The sequence below is a fragment of the Gigantopelta aegis genome, chromosome 3, assembly GCF_016097555.1.
Source record: "Gigantopelta aegis isolate Gae_Host chromosome 3, Gae_host_genome, whole genome shotgun sequence".
NCBI classification, from domain to species: domain Eukaryota; kingdom Metazoa; phylum Mollusca; class Gastropoda; order Neomphalida; family Peltospiridae; genus Gigantopelta; species Gigantopelta aegis.
Window position 1 is genome coordinate 54,790,765 of NC_054701.1, and position 19,319 is coordinate 54,810,083.

The 19,319-nt window shown below is 33.5% G+C and overlaps 1 protein-coding gene across 3 annotated transcripts in view; it reads right to left on the bottom strand.

Annotated features, from left to right (window-relative positions):
• Positions 1–19,319, bottom strand: part of LOC121368252 (plasma membrane calcium-transporting ATPase 2-like) — a 126,518-nt gene that overhangs the window by 88,961 nt on the left and 18,238 nt on the right. For all 3 annotated transcript variants that reach the window (XM_041492904.1, XM_041492905.1, XM_041492903.1), the window contains exon 2: positions 13,270–13,453. The gene's annotated coding sequence lies outside the window, so the exon portion shown is untranslated. The remainder of the gene's footprint in view (positions 1–13,269; positions 13,454–19,319) is intronic.

Here is a 19,319-nt window from a genome sequence, read left to right on the forward strand (position 1 = left end):
TATTAAATGTCTTGGTATGTGCTATCCTGTCTGTGGAATAGTGGATATAAATGATCCCTTGCTACTACTGACACCCAATAGCCGATGATTAATAAATCAATCTGCTCTAGTGGTGTTATTAAACAATTTTTTTTTTTATAACTGCAATTTTGATGTAACGACAATAATTTTGATATAAAAACAAAGTGAACCAGGGACGAACGTGATCATTGTAACACGGTCTGACTGTATATATATGCATCAATTCATCATTCTACCCAACTAGTATACATGTGTATCAGTAACAGAGCCAGTATATACAGTAGGTAGTCGGTCAAATGTCTACAATTATCCACTGCATATAAATGTAGGGTCTACTGGTACTTTGCAAATTACTAGCAATATAATGTAAGACATAAATAAATTTTATTGGTTAATGAATAATCTTGCAAACTAAGGAAGTATACTAGTATATGACTATGTGTTTATGGTTAACTGTTTCATATCATTAAACATTTATATCAATCAGCCATTCCTCATTTCCAAAAATTAACCTTTAAACCACCTGCGACTTAGTATTTCAATTGGCAAGAAAACTGAGAAATGGAGTAAAGTTAATGTTTAAAGGTCCATACCCAGAGCATCAACATGTATAGATCTATATACAGATGTATATATAGTTAAAGAGATAAAATCCACATATTTTTAGAATCAGTTAAATAAAAAAACACAATTAATCCTGCTAAATAGAGACTATCATTTTACGTCATTTTGGTTTACTCCAACCACTCAAGCAGACGTGGAAGAAACATTGTGTCAAGTAAATTACTTCAATTTGTACTAGGTAAACACTGCGGACTGCATACAGAAATCAACAAAGTCAGTCCTGTGATCTGATTAATTTACATGTAATTTGCAGTTATCAAATTCTGAAAGTATGTGATCTGTTCATATCACATAACATTATTTTATTGGATATGCTACCTATTATACATGATTTAATGTATTATATGAACAGTGGATTAATTGTCTAAATAGGATTCCGATTTAGTTGTTAGCACATACAAATTCCTCTACAAAAAATTACATTATCTAGGAGTAGAAAAATATAATCCTTTTTTCTTTCTTTTTTATCAATTTATTTTTGATTACCTAGGCAATAATATTTGAATGTAGCTATAAAATATTAAATTTGTCATTTTGAATAGTTTTAAATGTAAGAGTCATTGAGACTGATCAGAATTAAACAATTTTCAACAAGACTTTTAAAAAAACCCACCCAATCCGATTTGAGCTGACTATAGAATCAGATTTATGCTCAACTAAACCAGTAATCATGTCAAGTACTAAATTACCAGCACAGATCCAAATCCAACAATATCTGATACGCATTAAATTAGCAGAAAGAAGCACAGCCCAACTGATTGAAGGATGGTAGACACACAGACGAATGGCAGAACTCTTGTAGATGTACTCTGCTAAAATGTAATCACATTGTGTGTGTTTTTAAAAAACAAATATTTACTTATCCTGTTCTATAAATACACCACAATAACGACCAGTGACCACCACTGAAAAGTCATGTATTGTGTACATAGTGTCCACTACTGTCAAACATACCTCATGTTCAGGCAATATGCCACAAAATGGCTGCATGCTAAAATGGGAGGATTTCTGTATATTTTATCATTTCAAATTGTGTTTCCATTTAAATGCCCATTACTGGCTACTATCAAACATGTACATGTTCATCAATCTTCAAATAAATGATAAAAAAACAACTGCATTCTAAAATGGCCGACAAATGTTAACTAGCAAAGTAGATGCCATGTGCAGGCAACGCCCCCACACCATTACATATACTTGTATTGCAAGGATAAATTACCAAAAAATCAAAAATACTCACCTAAAACAGCCAGTCATGCTAATATATTTCAATAACTTGATCACATGATAACTAAACACCAATCTGAATTCTCAATTAATTGTTATCTGGTAATCCAACTACTTCCATCTTGCAATTTCGCCTGCTCCTGCTTCAGTGGCAGCCATAGCTACGGGAATATATGTGAGATCCATGAGTTGCAGATCACAAAAATCAATAACATAATATTGATTGCATGGCCACAGTCGTATATATTTGGCATCTTAGCTCAAGCTGCCAGGGAATATAGAGCCCATAACTGATGTGACCTTTCAAGACTGCTTTTTGGTCTACACTTCAACACTGGTACAAAGCAGGCAAAGCAGGCTAACATGGTCATTTTACCATTAGTTAATGCCACAGCTATATGTTTAATTTTCCTACAAGCAGGGACATTTAGTTTGTTTTTTGTTGGGGTTTTTTGGTTTATCATCACAGCTCAACTTGTATATATTAACCTGTTCTATTATTTGAGGTATACATAATAATAAGACCAAAGTATTATAGTCCAGTAATTGAAATTGTTACTTTCTTTGTTTACAAACAAGTTATTTTTTTTTTTTACAAATAAATTATGTGCCACCCAAGACAAGTTTGACCACAGCTAACTATCTTAACCTCTAAAATTCATGTACACAAAGCGGGAATTTATAATAGTCAACTGTTATGGTTACTTTGCACTAAATCAGGGATTTCAGTGTTAAAAGCCTTTATAGTAAGCACCTTCAAATATTTATGGAGTAAAACATTTATTTCTGGAAATACTATTAAATATTCTCAATATATTTATGTATATTTAGCACTGGTTAGTACAGAGGATTAAAGATAGTTATGTTTAATGACACCACTAGAGCACACTGATTTATTAATTATCTGCTATTGGATGTCAAACATTTGGTAACTTTGACAGTCTTAGAGAGGAAACCTGCTAGATTTTTCAATTAGTAGCAAGAGATATTTTATATGAATAGGATAGCACATACCATAGCCTTTGATATACCAGTCGTGGTGCACTGGCTGGAACAAGAACGATACCAATGAGAGAATTAGTTGAATGAAGGCGATCAATCGCTTTACAACAAAGTGTCACATGTCAAGTAAATGTGTTATAGTCTATCTAAAATAGTTTTTATGTATTATGTTTGTTGTGGACTAATGCTAAAAAAATAAACTATCACATTTGCATTACTTTTGATGTGGATTATTGTTAAAAATTGTACTGTTACGTTTGCAACATTTTTATTGTGGATTATTGTTTAAAAAGTTAGTCAATTTGAAACACTTTTGTTGTAGAGTATTGTGGAATTGATTAGTAAGAAATGTAATACACAGATGGCGTATGCAAGGATGATAAACTGAACTAACACTGAACCATGAACTAGCCCACGAAAGTCACACAAGATAATGCACTTTATCAGGAGTCTGATAGATGAATGCTGGTTTTCATTTTGGAAAGAACACTGGTGTAAAACGTTAGTGATTACAATGATGGTACTATGATTAAATAGTAAAAGAAAAGAAAAAAAAAGAAAAAAAGAAAAAGAAAAAATATGATTAAATAATGTGTACAGATAGCATTATAGTCTATATAAATGTGTAATAGTAGTTAGAACCATGAGTATATTATACTGGTAAAGTGATTACCATAAATACATGGATACTGCACACTATCCACGAATGTACAAGGTACACTAATATTTATTTTGTTGTTGCAGCGTTTTATCCTAACCAGTGGAGTGAAGCCGACTGTAATCTAGTTGAGTTCACGTTTGTCAGGTGATATCTGAAGCACAAGAGCTGGCTTAGAATCCAAGGTGGACTGTAACTTTAGGCAGTGTGCGGTACACAGGTGGTTTGCAAACCAGAGGAACTGTCCAATCCAGGGGGTGGTGTGCAATCTAGAAGTCGTGTGCAATTTAGAAGTCGTGTGCAATCTAGAAGTCGTGTGCAATTAAGGGTGGTGATGCATGTGTCCTATTTTTTTTTACACGAAGAGGTCTCTTATATACTACCCAATACATGGGGTATTTTCATTTGTATGTAAACTATAATCCTTAAACATCTCAAATTCCATTGACCGTTACACAAGTAGACATAGATATCTAACCAAGACAAACTGGTATACTTCTTCGGTTAATAGGACAGATATGCCTCCCAGTGACACACCTTAATCTCAAGTCACTTTATGGGCTATATATTTCCCTAGACTAATAAAGAGAGATACACAGATCAATCTTCATGACTCTTACATGGTACCTGTATGTAGATTACTGAGCATGTTTGTGTACTGACCTTGCAAGTTGATTTCAACATCAAAGTGTTTAGATAGTGTGTGGATACAGATATTTCAATTTTTGCTTCATCATTATAATACAGAGCTATTTAATAGGTCAACAATAATAATGGCCTTGGTATATAAACTAGTGTGAGGTGGCAGTCCTCTTTGTGGCTATGCAAGAAAAAACAGAAGTTTGTTTTGTTTAACAACATCACTGAAGCACACTGATTAATTAATCATCGGCTATTAGCTGTCAAACATTTGGTAATTCTGACTCGTAGTCATCAGAGGAAACCCACTACATATTTCCTAATGCAGCAAGGGATCTTTCATATGCACTTTCCCACAGACATGAAAGCACATACCATGGCCTTTGTCCAGTTGTGGTGCACTGGTTGGAACGAGAAAAAACCTAATCAGCTGAATGGATCCACCAACGTGGTTCGATCCTGCGACGCAAGCACCTTAAGCGAGCACTCAACTGAATGAGCTAAATCATGCCCTGGCGATGCACAAGAGATGAAATAAACTTTGTGGCAATGCAAGAAGAGATAAAATCTCCAGTAAAAGATTTCCTTGGGAGTGGCCGTCCATGTGTGCGTTTAATTTGGATATTATAAAACGTCTTGGTGTCACTTTAGTTCTGATCTGTTCTTATTTCATGCAAATCGCTTAAACTTAATACCGACAACAACAATCAATTAACTGACCTTTTGAATAAACCCTGTAGTAATGGAAAATTTATTTCTTTTTTAATTTGTATCTGCACGAATGCGTTCGTTAGTTTGAGTTAAAACTTGATAGATTTGGATTTTGTCCCAGAATAATGTAAGCTAATTAAATGATTCCTTTTTACCATAATACTGAATAACAATGGTCAAATAGTAGCTCCACCAGATAATTATGGCATATATCCAGTCCATTCCAATAAGCTGACAACTTTCACGATTTAAAAAATATATGCAGTGTCTTCGATATGTTTTGAGCTCTATTTTTATAAAGACCCGGGGATGGGGGGGGGGGGGGGGGGGGGGGGGGCTGAGTCCGGTGCTGTCAAAACAGAATGTGGTCTATGTCTTCTGCTGCACAGACGCAGTGTGTTTTGTCGATTCAATTCAGTTTCAGTGTCTTTCTTTTTTAACTGGTGCCATATTTGCCAGACCCTAATTTCAATGGTTGCCCAACGGACTACCTTTCTAAAATTCTTAGTATCTCTTAGCCTTATAGACTGCTAATTTTCAACCCTGTGCTTGTCCAAGAACATTTTCACTTGAGACAAATACATCTCCATGAACTGGCTTGATGTAGTGTTACAACTACCATCTGACTCCAACCCAATTTTGTCACAAGGGCACATTTAACCAATGAGTATCACTCTCGTTACTATTAATAGCAATTTACAGAATTTCTCATTTCCAACAAACTGAAACTAACGTTAATAAAGATTTGTTAAGTATATATATAGGTTTTAAAATGTTTGTTTGACATCAACAACAGCTCAATAGTACACATGTTTAGGCCAAACTGAAATTGGTTTAAAAAAAACACGTTTTAAATAAAATAAAAATAAACATTCCTGGAAAGAGGTCAAAATTCTTTTTTGACACAGGCCGATTTCCGTGGGTTGGTCGGGTTAGGACAAACTTAATATTTATTTTCACCCCATATGTCGTTTTATGTTTATTACTACATGTAGTTTTTTGAGTGGTGTCTCCGCTGCCATAAAGTAATACCTATATCTCGCCTTTTAACTTCATAAAGCAGAGACAACTTAATTAATATCTTAATCTCACCTTTTGACTTTGAGAGACAAAAACTAAATAAATGGTAGTCGGTGTATTTTACTCTTACAATAAATCAGAACTATCAACATGTACTACGTGTTTAACATTACTGTAGTAATTCAGCATGTTTGGAACTGACCTCATTGAATGTTATTAATATTGATTGTTTAGGGAAAACAATCATGCTTAATATATAAATACATTATCACACTTGTTTAAGTACCACACAGAATTTATGGAACTCATTTGGGAATTGTTATAAACCCTTCACTCTCACTTAATGAATCCAATTTTCGCAATTCCTTCTCCCTATAATATCTGCTTACCAGATAGAATAATTATCATGCCAAAGCGAAATGGCTGTGGCCGTTATGTGTAGCAGTTGTCAGATATGTACTGTTATATTAAATAAATACATGGCTATAGATCTGCCACTAACCAAATTTGCCAACTGCAAATTGTAAAAACAATTGCTATTTTATTGAAAAATTAATGGACTTTCTTCAATTTTCAAAGCTTATTACATAATTTAGCAACATTTTCTGCTCACCCAATGCAAGCCCTGAATTATGCTGATGTTCAGATTAAGCATAAATATTCATTAGATATTACTGGATATGTGTATCAGTCCACAAATCTTGCCACACTGTTGCTTTAACATACAGAATAGCTGCCCTTTAACAACGTAATGGACACAAAGGAGTATCAGCAAGTTCATGCAAGTTTGGAAAACCTATCTATTAATAAAATGTTCACAATTAATACAAGCATTCATTGTCATATTTATATCTTGAAATAAGCTCAAGTTGTTTATAACATAATTTTTTATAGTTAGCTAGTATATACTAATAATATCTCTATACAAATGAATGTATAAATGACCCTATAAATCATGAAAATTTTATTGGAAAAACATTTCATCATGAAGGTTAACAGAATAAATATATCAATACTATTTATTTCAAATTAATCTTCAGTTTCAAGTTGTACCTATCTGTAACGATGTATCTCCTTCCAACACTAATGTTTTTCCACACAAACTGCTAGAGAATAAGAGCAAGAACACTGAAGTTTCCACTCTGCTGCATATCCAGTGTTTAGGAGGTAGCAAAAGGCCGTCAAGGTTATACACATAATACTGATCCGTTTTCAAGTTAAAAATAGAATAATGCCACTCATTTTAGGCGGTGCTCCACTTATTTGTCATCCATTTATGCACCATGTGTACTAGTGGTCATTCTTTTTTCTATGCAGGTATGTAAGCCATGCTGGATTGTAAACCAGATGTCTTCCATGCACTTACAGTAACAAGCAGGAATCTCTTCAATAACCTTAGGCTCCACAAGGTGTATTCAGATACCTGTAACACACTGAGATCCTGTGAAATACTGTCCATGTACACTTAGGCCTTCTACAAAGCCATCTTAGTGTTAAAATCAACTGAAGTGCATACAGTAATTTTAGTGCTAAGTGCATAAGGGAGTTACGCACTTAACATCATTTTAGGTCCGACATCGCTTTGTAAAACAGGACCCATGCAGACCCATGTAATAATAATGTATAATAAAGTAACCTTAATGTAGCTTTAAGTTCAAGGGATGTATAAATCATTTGAATTAGAAATATACAAAGGTGAATAGAGATTATCTATATAACACTCTTCCACTGGATTCATCGCTTTGTTATTTTGAATTTAGTCAAACAAATGAGCAGACAACTCAGTTCTATATATGGGTTTTATTTATGCTGATCATACAATGTTATTATGACCATCAAGCATGGTGTTTGTGAGGGAGGGGGTAATCCCAATTTTGTTCAGGTCTTAACAACAATCCTTCAGAGTTTAGAGATGATTTTTTTTTTTCATACCCCAATGAATGTAAAAGAAATAAAAGACAATCCTTAATTGAATGGTGTTTTTGATTCATATTGATATAGACAATGTACATGTCCTGGTTACATAACTTCAGCTAAGTACAATATATCTTTAAATACAGCTCTCCAAAATTACAGATAAAAATGAGTGATTATTTATTGCAAAATACATCAGAAATAAATTGTATGTCTTGTGATGTTTTTCTTTTTTTGTATTTAAGAACTATAAATATTGTATAATTTAACAATGTTTTTCACTGAGTCATGATCATTAGCTTTTTAAGCAACAAACAGATCGACAAAAGTTATTTAATAAAAAATGTCATATTTTTAGTTGGAATATGACCAATATCTAACCTCATAAAGATTGCAGTCATACAACATCACATAAAGACTACTCACATAATATGATTGCAGAGTTCACTCATGAGATATCAATCACATTTGATAAATATGAACTATGCTTATTATCAGTCATACCAAATGAAGCTTTCAGATCTAAGTGCATCACAACAAGGAATGCTTGTAATGATGTATTTATAATCCGGATGACATTCTTCATTCAGAATGTTCCACACTCAACAGTCCCTTGGTAGCCTCAGTATTAGTGGTGCCATGGTAACCACAGTAGGGATTTCCTACTGCAGAGCTATCTACTCATATAGCAACACCACTGACTGCAACACAGTAGTCTATTCATCCATTTGAAATGTCAGGTAATAGTCACTTAACAGCCCTAGAAGCAGCGCCGGGCAAAGTGGACAACAAATTACAGGTAACAAGAATCATGTACATGATAGAACTTTCCTGGAACTACATATACACTCGAACCTGCAGCCACAGAACACGTTTATCTGCATTCTACAGTGTGGATAGCTGTAGGTAAAGAAAGACCTGGATGGTAATTATCAGTAATTACATTTCTGTGCATTCTTAACAGCAGCAGATTCAAGACATGGATCATAGTTGTTGTTTGCTTTTTCCTACAATTCACAACAGTGCTCTTAAAAGAGAGTAATATAAACAGATTTGTTTTCAGTGTGTAATGTGAACTTTTGCAAACAGGACTTGTGGTTATATACTGAGAAAAAAATGGACAAACTTTTAGGTATTGTCACTGAATTTCAGATAAAAGAAAGGTGCAGCAAAATACTGTAAACATGGAATTCGGATATCCAATACGATGCAACCAACATACAACCAGTTTAGCAAAATGTCCTCCCACTCACCCCCACCAAAAATGATTTACTTATGATGATGAAAAATATTTTCTATGTTTGTTTCTCAAGCCACTTTCACATGCAGTGACCAGCATGCAACCCCAGTGAAATTATCCAGCACTTTATTTCACTACACCTGAGTACTGGACCGTGTATCTTTTATATAGCAGATATCAAAAATTTTGTTACAATTACATGCACATTAAATGTCTATAAGATTGACATTTATGAAGAGTATAAGCAAAATATTGTTAAATTATATAAAAATTTATCATAGTTGTTATTTGGACTTTACAGCATTCAAGGTTGTCTTTCCTAAGGATATGTTTAAGTGACAGCCATACATACTAGAGTAAATTTCCTAGTGTGATAACCATTTTTTTATATACCTTCATTTTTTATAACCAGGTATAAATTTGTTAAAATTAATTTCTTGCTACACTACTAGTAGAGGCAGGTTTTATTATAAGCTCAGCCTTTTTCTGTACCTGGCAACTGCTCCCTTGCAGAAAATATACTGTCCCATATCCCCCACCCACACAATAATTTCTTGAAAAGCATTTACATTTGAACATTTTTTAATATAGAACACCGACAGGTGAGCCTGGAATAACAGAAGTAAATAAAATAGACAAACTGCTGTAAAACATGCAGACAGAAGACAATTGGCACAAATTTCTAGGATAAAGTGAAATGGAAAGACGTGAATTACTGATTAGATCTATCCGTTGCTGCCAATGTATAGCAGCAACATTTAATGTAAAGTATTGATCTCATAGTCACAGAAATATAAAACTAACAGTGTTAAGTCTTGACTTTTATTAGAATAGCTCCAAGGATCGGATCATCCATCCATCCATCTATCCATGTTATTTACGTATAATATTCAGGTGTAAGTTATTTATGTTCTGAATTCATTGTGTAGCCCAAATGCTGCCATTCCAGATATAAAGTGATTTTTGGATTAACATCAAGATGTGTAAACCGTACTTAGACCAGTCTTTCGACATTCATCTTTCAACATTAAGAATGAATTGTTCCAAACATGTTACATTTTATTTTAAATAAAAATGAAAATAGTAAACACAGCTTTTGAGAAACAAAATAATACACTTGTAAACTTGAATTATAATTTGAAAAAAAAAAAATGTAATATAAAAATTATAAATTTCAAAGTCTCTCATTTTTGAAGACTGTACCAAAATTGTTTGACAAAATCTCTAAGAATAGATAAGACTTTGAAATGTTTAATAATTTTAAAAATAGAATATAAAATTTGAACCTTTAAAAATGCACAAAATTATTAGTTTATGGAAATTATTAAATATAAAAAAAAACATTGGGGGGGGGGGGGGCGTGGGACAGCCCAATAGTAAAGTGCTCGCTTGATGCACGGTCAGTTTGGAATCAATCCTCGTCAGTGGGTCTATTGAGCTATTTCTCGCTTCAGCTAGTGCGTCACAACTGGTATATCAAGCCATGGTATGTGCTATCCTGTCTATGGGATGGTGCATATAAAAGATCCCTTGCTACTAAAGAAAAAATGTAGCGGGTTTCCTTTCTTAGACTGTAAAAATTACCAAATGTTTGACATCCAACAGCCAATGATTAATAAATCAATGTGCTCTAGTGGTGTCATTGAACAAAACAAACCTTTTTTCTTTTTTTAAATCATTAAGGACATGCACAGACATTCTCAATGTCTATCTCAGTGTTCTCTGTTTTTTGTTTTTACAATATGCAAATCATTCTCCGTTGTTATCATAACATTATTTGTTACTTTTTACTAAAATATTGTTTGAAAAATCATGGCCATATTTTGTTATATTACTTCAAACTTGGTTAAACAAATTTCTAATATTGAATACTGAATCAGGACAACTACATAGCTGTTAAACTGGCCCTATATGTACATATATACTTAAGTTGTACTTATTTCAATCTTGGAAACTAATAAAATGTATGAAACCAACATAAAACCTTTGTCATTTAATATATATGTACATATATACTACTCTATTGTCTATTAGATACCATGTATTTTATAACTCACTTAGAAAGGTATCAAAAAGGTTTTCTGTTTAAATACATTTAGAATAACCAGTATCTAACAGACACTGCGTGATTTTTTAACTGACAGTTATATTGAAATTGATCTATTTATAAAAACTTTAAAAACTGTTTCCTCTGAAAGCACCTTAAAATAAATGTATATATAACTATTATAAATATACGTTTTGTCAGTCAGGGTTTCTGTAAGAGGGTTAAATAGATATGGTACCATACCCAAATGTTTTGCAGATTGTTTTGTTTTTTAAGTTAACCTTGTCACAAAATTATTTACTCTTATCATTATTGTATTATTTTCTTAACCCTAAATGTAACCCATTTTTTCTGGTTGCATGCAATTACATAGCACCATACCCAAAAATTTCTTTCTTACAGAAAAGCTGAGTGTAAAACTAAAATCATCAGAAGAATAAACGAACAAACTGGTGGGCATACAAGCCAGTAAGGTATAAAATAGAGAAGGCTAGATATATGTCACATTCTTAATGCACATGTGCAAGTTTCGTGGCAACTTGTGTACAACACACTCACTTGACATTGTGACAAGAGTCATTGTGGGCAAACATTTTTAAATACTGTATCACCAATGGAAACTAACATTGTCATTGCCCGATTATTAATTATTCTAATGTCAGGGGAGTCAAATATTCTATCACTATCCAGTAAATATTTAACAGAGAGGTTTGTGTTTTATGGTAATTACTTACCATAAAATTAAAATGATTTACTGTTAAAATGTGAAAAAATCCGTTGTTTGAGAAATATGACCACAATTTAAATATAAAGTATCAAACTGATAAATACAGTCTGTACTCATGTTGGGATTTCTCTTACCCAATTGGGTTTTTTTAAGTTTGGTGTTTGGAAGAAAGATAAATTGATAATATATACGTACAAATTTGAGCTAAGTTCTACAAAACATCAGAATTCCAGAAATGTATTGGGTATATATATTTCGTATATGTATATGTGTATATGTATGTATGTATATATGTATGTATGTGTAGGTATATATGTATGTATGTGTATGTATATATAATATATATATATATATATATATACACACACACACACACACACATACACAGATAATTCATATCTAAATCCAGATAATGTATCCTAAGCAACTTACAGAAGTTTAAATTTTAATAGAGATTAGTAAAAACAAAGTTATAAAATGGTTACAAACTCACGATAGTCCCTTTATTATAAACTCAAGGGTTTGTTATGCACAATATGTACCTAGATTGAAGTTTGTTTTATTTAACGATACCACTAGAGCACACTGATTATTTGATCATCGGCTATTGGGATGTCAAACATTTGGTAATTTTGATAGTCTTAGAGCGGAAACTAGCTACATTTTTCCATTAGTAACAAGGATAGTACATACCATGGCCTTTGATATACCAGTCATGGTACCTAGATTGAATGATGTAATCAAAACTGTTGTTATTCCTCGGTCAACCAACAAAAATGAAAACACAGGGAACAGCCTAAAATTGTTAAAATGGTGATGGAAAGGAGAGTAAAAAAAACTAAAAAATTTCTTTTGGAAATACCAGAGACTGCAAACAAAGTTGTAGGTGACTGTGATACAAATGACAGTGAAGAGTTAGAAAATCAATCAATCAATAATTTGTGGACAGAAATATGTAGATTACTAGTTAAAGAACAGAGCTACATGTATGACAAAGGTCTGACTTCAGTTGTCAAAAGTAGCAAACACCTGGCAATTCAGTTCATTTTATTGTACCAGTCTTAAGTGTTTTGTCAAAAACCTCACAATTACTTTGTCTATATTGCTCTATTGCTGAAATTGGATTTAAACCATTCCACCATCTTTCTTATACCATTACCGGTATACCATCCGAAATGAAATATGCATTTGTAATTCTCCAGTTTCACATTTTTTATGAAATTAGTCACATCACATATGACAAGTTCAATAGTTGCTCCACCCCCCACCCCACCACCCATTCCCGAGTTAAATCTCCCATGGTCCTGTTTGATTTGTCAAGGGATGTTACTAGCTACGCACACATGAAGTGTAATGTGAAATAAGTGTATTAGTGAGTATTACAGTACAGAATTGCTGACTGTCAAATAACATTAATAGAAAAACAAATCTCATCTTACTGGTTTTAATGGCTTCTTCCACAAAGAAATTATTTCCAGTAACGAAGACAGGAAAATTTCTTTTCTGTGTGTTGATGGTAGACTTTTCAGTTGTTGAGAGTCATGATGCAGGTGTCAGTTGTAAACTATCAGCTTGGACACAAATGCCAAATAAGAGACATTCTTCCCAATTCTGTTTAATCACCTGAAATAGACAAGATTACCCAAAATACAAACACATGCACCAAAATATTTAATTTAGGATTATTAGAACAAACATGTTTTTTAATTCTGATATTATTTATTATTAAATCTTTCATGTTGAGCCATTAGAAAACTTTCCAAAGTTCCAAATGACCTGACCTCCAGAACCTCAGATTCACGGAAAAGATGGTTTCTGGTACTGTGTCAGTAAAATCACAAAACCAAAATTTCATTTCTCATGATTATTATATCGAAAGACTCTTCAACAACAACAACAAATATATATATATATATATATATATATAAAAATTTAAAGCAGTTTCTGATGGGTTCCCATGAAATTTTAAATCCTATGGCCCGATCTTCTCCTATTAGACAATCTACGCCATAAGCTGAATTCCTTCTTTCAATTACTAATTGGTTTAAAAGCAAACTCAAGAAAAATGGTCTAAAAATATTTAAGTATGTCATATTTTGAGCAATATTTCTCGTTCAAGCCAGTACTCCATGACTGGTGTATCAAAGGCTGTGGTATATGCTATCCTGTCTATGAGATGGTGCATATAAAAGATCCCTTGCTACTAATGGAAAAATGTAGCAGGTTTCCTGAGACAATGTCAAAATTACCAAATGTTTGACATCCAAAAGTCGATGATTAATAAATCAATGTGCTCTAGTGGTACATTGTATCATTAAACAAAAACTTAATTAATCATCAGCCATTGGATGTCAAACATTTGGTAATTTTGACAGTCTTAGAGAGAAAACCTGCTGCATTTTTACATTAGTACAAAGGATCTTTTATATCGTTATGCACCATCCCACAAACAGGTTAGCACATACCATGGCCTTTGATATACCAGTTGTGGTGCACTTGCTGAAACAAGAAATAATCCTATAGGCCCGACGGGGATCAATCCCAGATTGACTGCAAATCAGGTGAGTACTTTACCACTGGGCTATGTCCAACCTTTTGGTGATGTAACATAACAAACTTTAACTTTTATTTTTAGCATATTAGAATCATTAATGTCTGATACAGGTGATGTTTTAACTAAACTTTTGGGTACTTCAGCTTTGCCCATTTTCAATTAAATCTCCATCAAAAGAGACTGTATTATTCGTGGATGAAGACTGTTTTACACATAACCATAAACATGTTGAACTGCAACATGTACAACATCTATAGTATTGTGCACCATGAATGTTACCAATAAATTGTTGTATCTAGTGTAAAACGGAAATGTTAAATGCTTTGGTAATTTTTATATGCACCAGACTTAGCTGTGAAATAAACTGAGGGGAGTGATTAATTGCTTCCCTAATTTGGATTATGGTAAGCCATTTAAGATATTACCATACTTATTATAAATGATACATGCTAAGGGTAGCTATACATTCTCTCTTTTAACTTGTCTCAGCTGAGATGAGCGACGGGTAGCCAAAATGATTGTTCCCCTTAAACAGTGAGGTCCATTTTTCACACAAATGTGATTCCTCACAGTTACTCAAGTAAATATCAGTCTACACTATTTCAGTGCAAAACCGATTAAAATTCATGATGCTGATCATGAATATATTCCTCAGTAGTGGTTCAACGATACGGTCAAAACTGTATTGCAATATATTGCGATGTAAGAAACCATATTACAATATGTATTGCAATATCTTTGATGTTATTTAAATTTAATATTTATGGCCTGTTTTTTTTTTAATGAAAGCAGAAGGCCTAAACTTTTTAATAACCGTTATTAGTTTCAGCTGTCAGGCTAAATGTTTTAGGCCATATTTTTATTTTTTAACACACACTAGTCTACTAGAACACCGGTATGACGGTGTCAACTACTTACAAATTGTCACATTCGGAAATCCTTACGATTGGGCTTTTCCGTTGCTGCTCGCTTGACATGGAAATGTACATACATGTATTGAGTCGCAATGTTTCAGAAGATTGACCGAACCAGAGGTTATTGGCCGAGGTGTTTTGAACAATCAGCCGAAGTATTCGAGTTCAAGGAAAAACAGCTAAGTGCAATTCTTATTTGTTAGTTTATTTCTTTAAAGATGATAGCCGTAGCCATATTCCAACGTAAATGACCAATGAATAATAATGTGCAAGTAACAAAACATTTGTAATTATCGTTAACTGGTTATTTTTATTGAACACGTTTTGTTTAGAAGTTAGAACTAAATATAACCGACCTATCACTTCGTATGCCAACAAGTAAGCAGACTACGCTTGACATGATTGTTACATTTCCTGTCATCACCAATTAATAAAATTATGAGGGTTTTGTTTGTTTGTTGGTTGCCTATTTCAAGTCAAATAAGATACAAGGAAAAAATAGCGTGTAAAAATCGCGATACGCATTGCAAAACTGTATCGCGTTCGTATCGAGCTGATCAATTATCGCGGTATAACTGTTTATCATTGCAGCACTATTCCTTAGGGAAGATTGCTTGAATAATGATTAATGTTAGTGACCAGATTTCAGAATAAACATGGGCAAGAGGTGACTGGCATTGTCGACACTTTTGCAATCAATGATAATTGAGTTTAGCTAAGTGAATTGTTGTCTTGGCATATCAGATCTTGTGTCCTTTCCACAACACATTTTACAACCAAAGCAGATTTACTAAAAGGCTGCCATCATTTCCGCTGTAGATCAGCTGATGTTAACCAAGCATAATGTCTAAGAGGTCATTTTCACCCAGTAAAAACCCTGTTGGCTATGGATATTACTACAGCACATTTCCTCTGTAAAAATGTTAAACTGATTGAAAAAGAACAGATCTATTTAATACACCAAGGTAGGAACACGAAATAGTTTATCCACTTTTTCTTTGGTGAGCCACTGGCTGCTATAAAAAGTAAAGTTTGTTTTATTTAACGACGCCGCTAGAGCACATTGATTTTTTATCTTATCATCGGCTATTGGACGTCAAACATATGGTCATTCTGACACTGTTTTTAGAGGAAACCCGCTGTCGCCACATAGGCTACTCTTTTTACGACAGGCAGCAAGGGATCTTTTATTTGCGCTTCCCACAGGCAGGATAGCACAAACCATGGCCTTTGTTGAACCAGTTATGGATCACTGGTCGGTGCAAGTGGTTTACACCTACCCATTGAGCCTTGCGGAGCACTCACTCAGGGTTTGGAGTCGGTATCTCGATTAAAAATCCCATGCCTTGACTGGGATCCGAACCCAGTACCTACCAGCCTGTAGACCGATGGCCTGCCACGACGCCACCGAGGCCAGTTGGCTGCTATAAACGCTTGATTCCAAGCCACACTAGTCTCAATGAACCACTAGTCTACACTTCTAACACTACGTGGATAACACTGTATGTTACACTTCTGAAGCCAGTTTAAACTGAAGCTGGAGATTATTTCTATGTCTTAAATTTGTTTAGTAACAGTGGAGCGGGACGTAGCTCAGTGGTACAGCACTCGCCTGATCCTAGGATCAATTCACGTTGGTGGGACTATTGGGCTATTTCTCATTCAGGGCTAGATCTGGATGAGAAAAACATTTCACCAAATTATCTAAGAAAAATGCAAAACCCAGTTATTTTCCAACATTAAACCAATTATTACTTCAATTTTTTTGCCAAATTAAAATAAAATTCACCAAATATTCCTAAAATTAGTAATTGGTGAGTGGCAGAGCTAGCCCTGCTCGTTCCAGCCAGTGTTCCACAACTGGTGTAACAAAGGCCTTGGTATGTACTATCCTGTCTGTTGGATGGTACATATAAAAGATCAGCTAAAAAAGAGAGACAATATTCTGGTTTCAAACAAATGTTGACATGGTCAAATGGATGGACAGCCAGGAAGGCCAGAAAATGATATTCTTTTGACTCGCATTAAGTGTTGTATGCAAGGCAAAAAAGATCACTGACACCAAACAATTCAGTTCATTATGATATTGCTGAATGATAATGTTTGGTATAATACAACTTAGTACCACCCACTGCCAAACAGCACTGAATTATATCATGCATTATTAATCCTAATCAATGGGAAAATCAGGTCAGTGTAACATGATTCAGACTGGCATGTTGTTCACACCATTCCACTTTAGTTAAACCTTCATAAATGCTCTAACTGTAAGCCTAGATCAAATAATAATCACACGTTTCTATTATATAGGCAGCAGTTATGTAATTTGCGAGATATACTTATTATGATCCAGTAATCATGTACAGTTAATGAAGTACATGTACTTGTTCGTAAAACAGAAGCCTATGATGATGCCAACTAATTTTATGATATAAAGGAAAGGAAAGTTTAACAATACACCACATTCATACTGTGGCTATTAGGTGTCTACAACAGATCCTTTACATTATCACACTGTCAAAGCATTCAACAATACTTGACAGTTTTACTGTCTCGGGTATATTTATTTGATAGCCCTTGTGTCATTCATCATGACGCAGGTCCCTGATCTATACACGAACCTCATTCATATACACATTCTGTTATTTCTGTAATCAGTCAACAGACACTTGGTGAAACACTTGGATTCAAACAAAACAAAACAAGATCACTGAATGTTACTCAAGTTGACAGAAACATGCTGTATCTTTTAAATATGTGTAAAAAATATATTAAAAATTCAATTATTTAAGAGTTCACTTGCTCATGCAGTGAACATTTCGTTTTCAAAAAATTTATTACGACATTTCTACTCAATTGAAACATGATTAGCAACTACTGTTAATAGTTTAAAATTGTGTAGCAATCTCCGAAACTTGTATAGCAAATCACAACGCCATCAAAGGATGTATGTGCATGTACAGTATAGTATATATAAAGATCCTGTGCTGCTTTTTTGGCAGAACGTGCGTCTCTCGAAGCTTTATTGAAGAACCATTCAACAATGAATGGTATTAGTGGCTCATCAATAGGAGGATCAGTAACATGTTGAAGTAACACTTTCACAACATTCTATAAACTATATATTGTCAAACCATTAACAAACATCACTGTCAATACACTTTCTTCTAAGCACATTGGGTTTGCATCTTTCAAATGTTTTGATACATTGATCCAATCTGTAGCCTGTAGGCATTTAAATACCATAGATCTAGTTTCCCATAATAATCATCTAATCATAGCAAAGATGTATTACAATCAATTCCTCATGTTCCAGAAACCAAAGTCAAGCATTAAAAACTTAAAATGTTAAATTAACTTAATTACAAAGAAATGAATTTAGAAATTTAAAAAAATGCACAAGCCTTTAAAAGGTACATCTAATTTTATTTAGTACCTGTCTTAGCATCTACAATGCAACAGACTGGTGCTTTTATCATAAAGTGAACAACCTATGCGCTAAGAAGCTCCACTAATCAAACTGGGAAAATGGCTACATGTAATACCATGAAACTTTCTCAGTATGTGAAAGTCCCATCTAAGCTATGTTGCACTCAGTTACAAATATATGAATCATAAATATAACAAAACGGATGTCACACTAAATATATGAACAGTAAAACAATCAGTTTTACTATTGGAAATATTTTTGGGAAAAACCTTATTTTTTGACAGGCAATCTCAATATAAGCTCTTGGTTGTCCAAATATACCCCAGCTAAATGACAAACTTTCCCAAATAACCATGTAACCTTAATTCAATGTTTGTATTTATAACTCTTTGTTTACTATGAAAAAAGCATTTAAAAGACATTTCCACTCAGTTTAGTCCAAGGAACACTACCTTTTTCAAAGAAATCATTTCATTTAGCTTCACTGAATAAAAATCAATCTAAGTAAACAGTTAAGTACTGTGCATTCTTTGTGTGTGCTTCTGTATGTACCTTGACAACAGTGTACAATGTGTGTATATATATATGTAT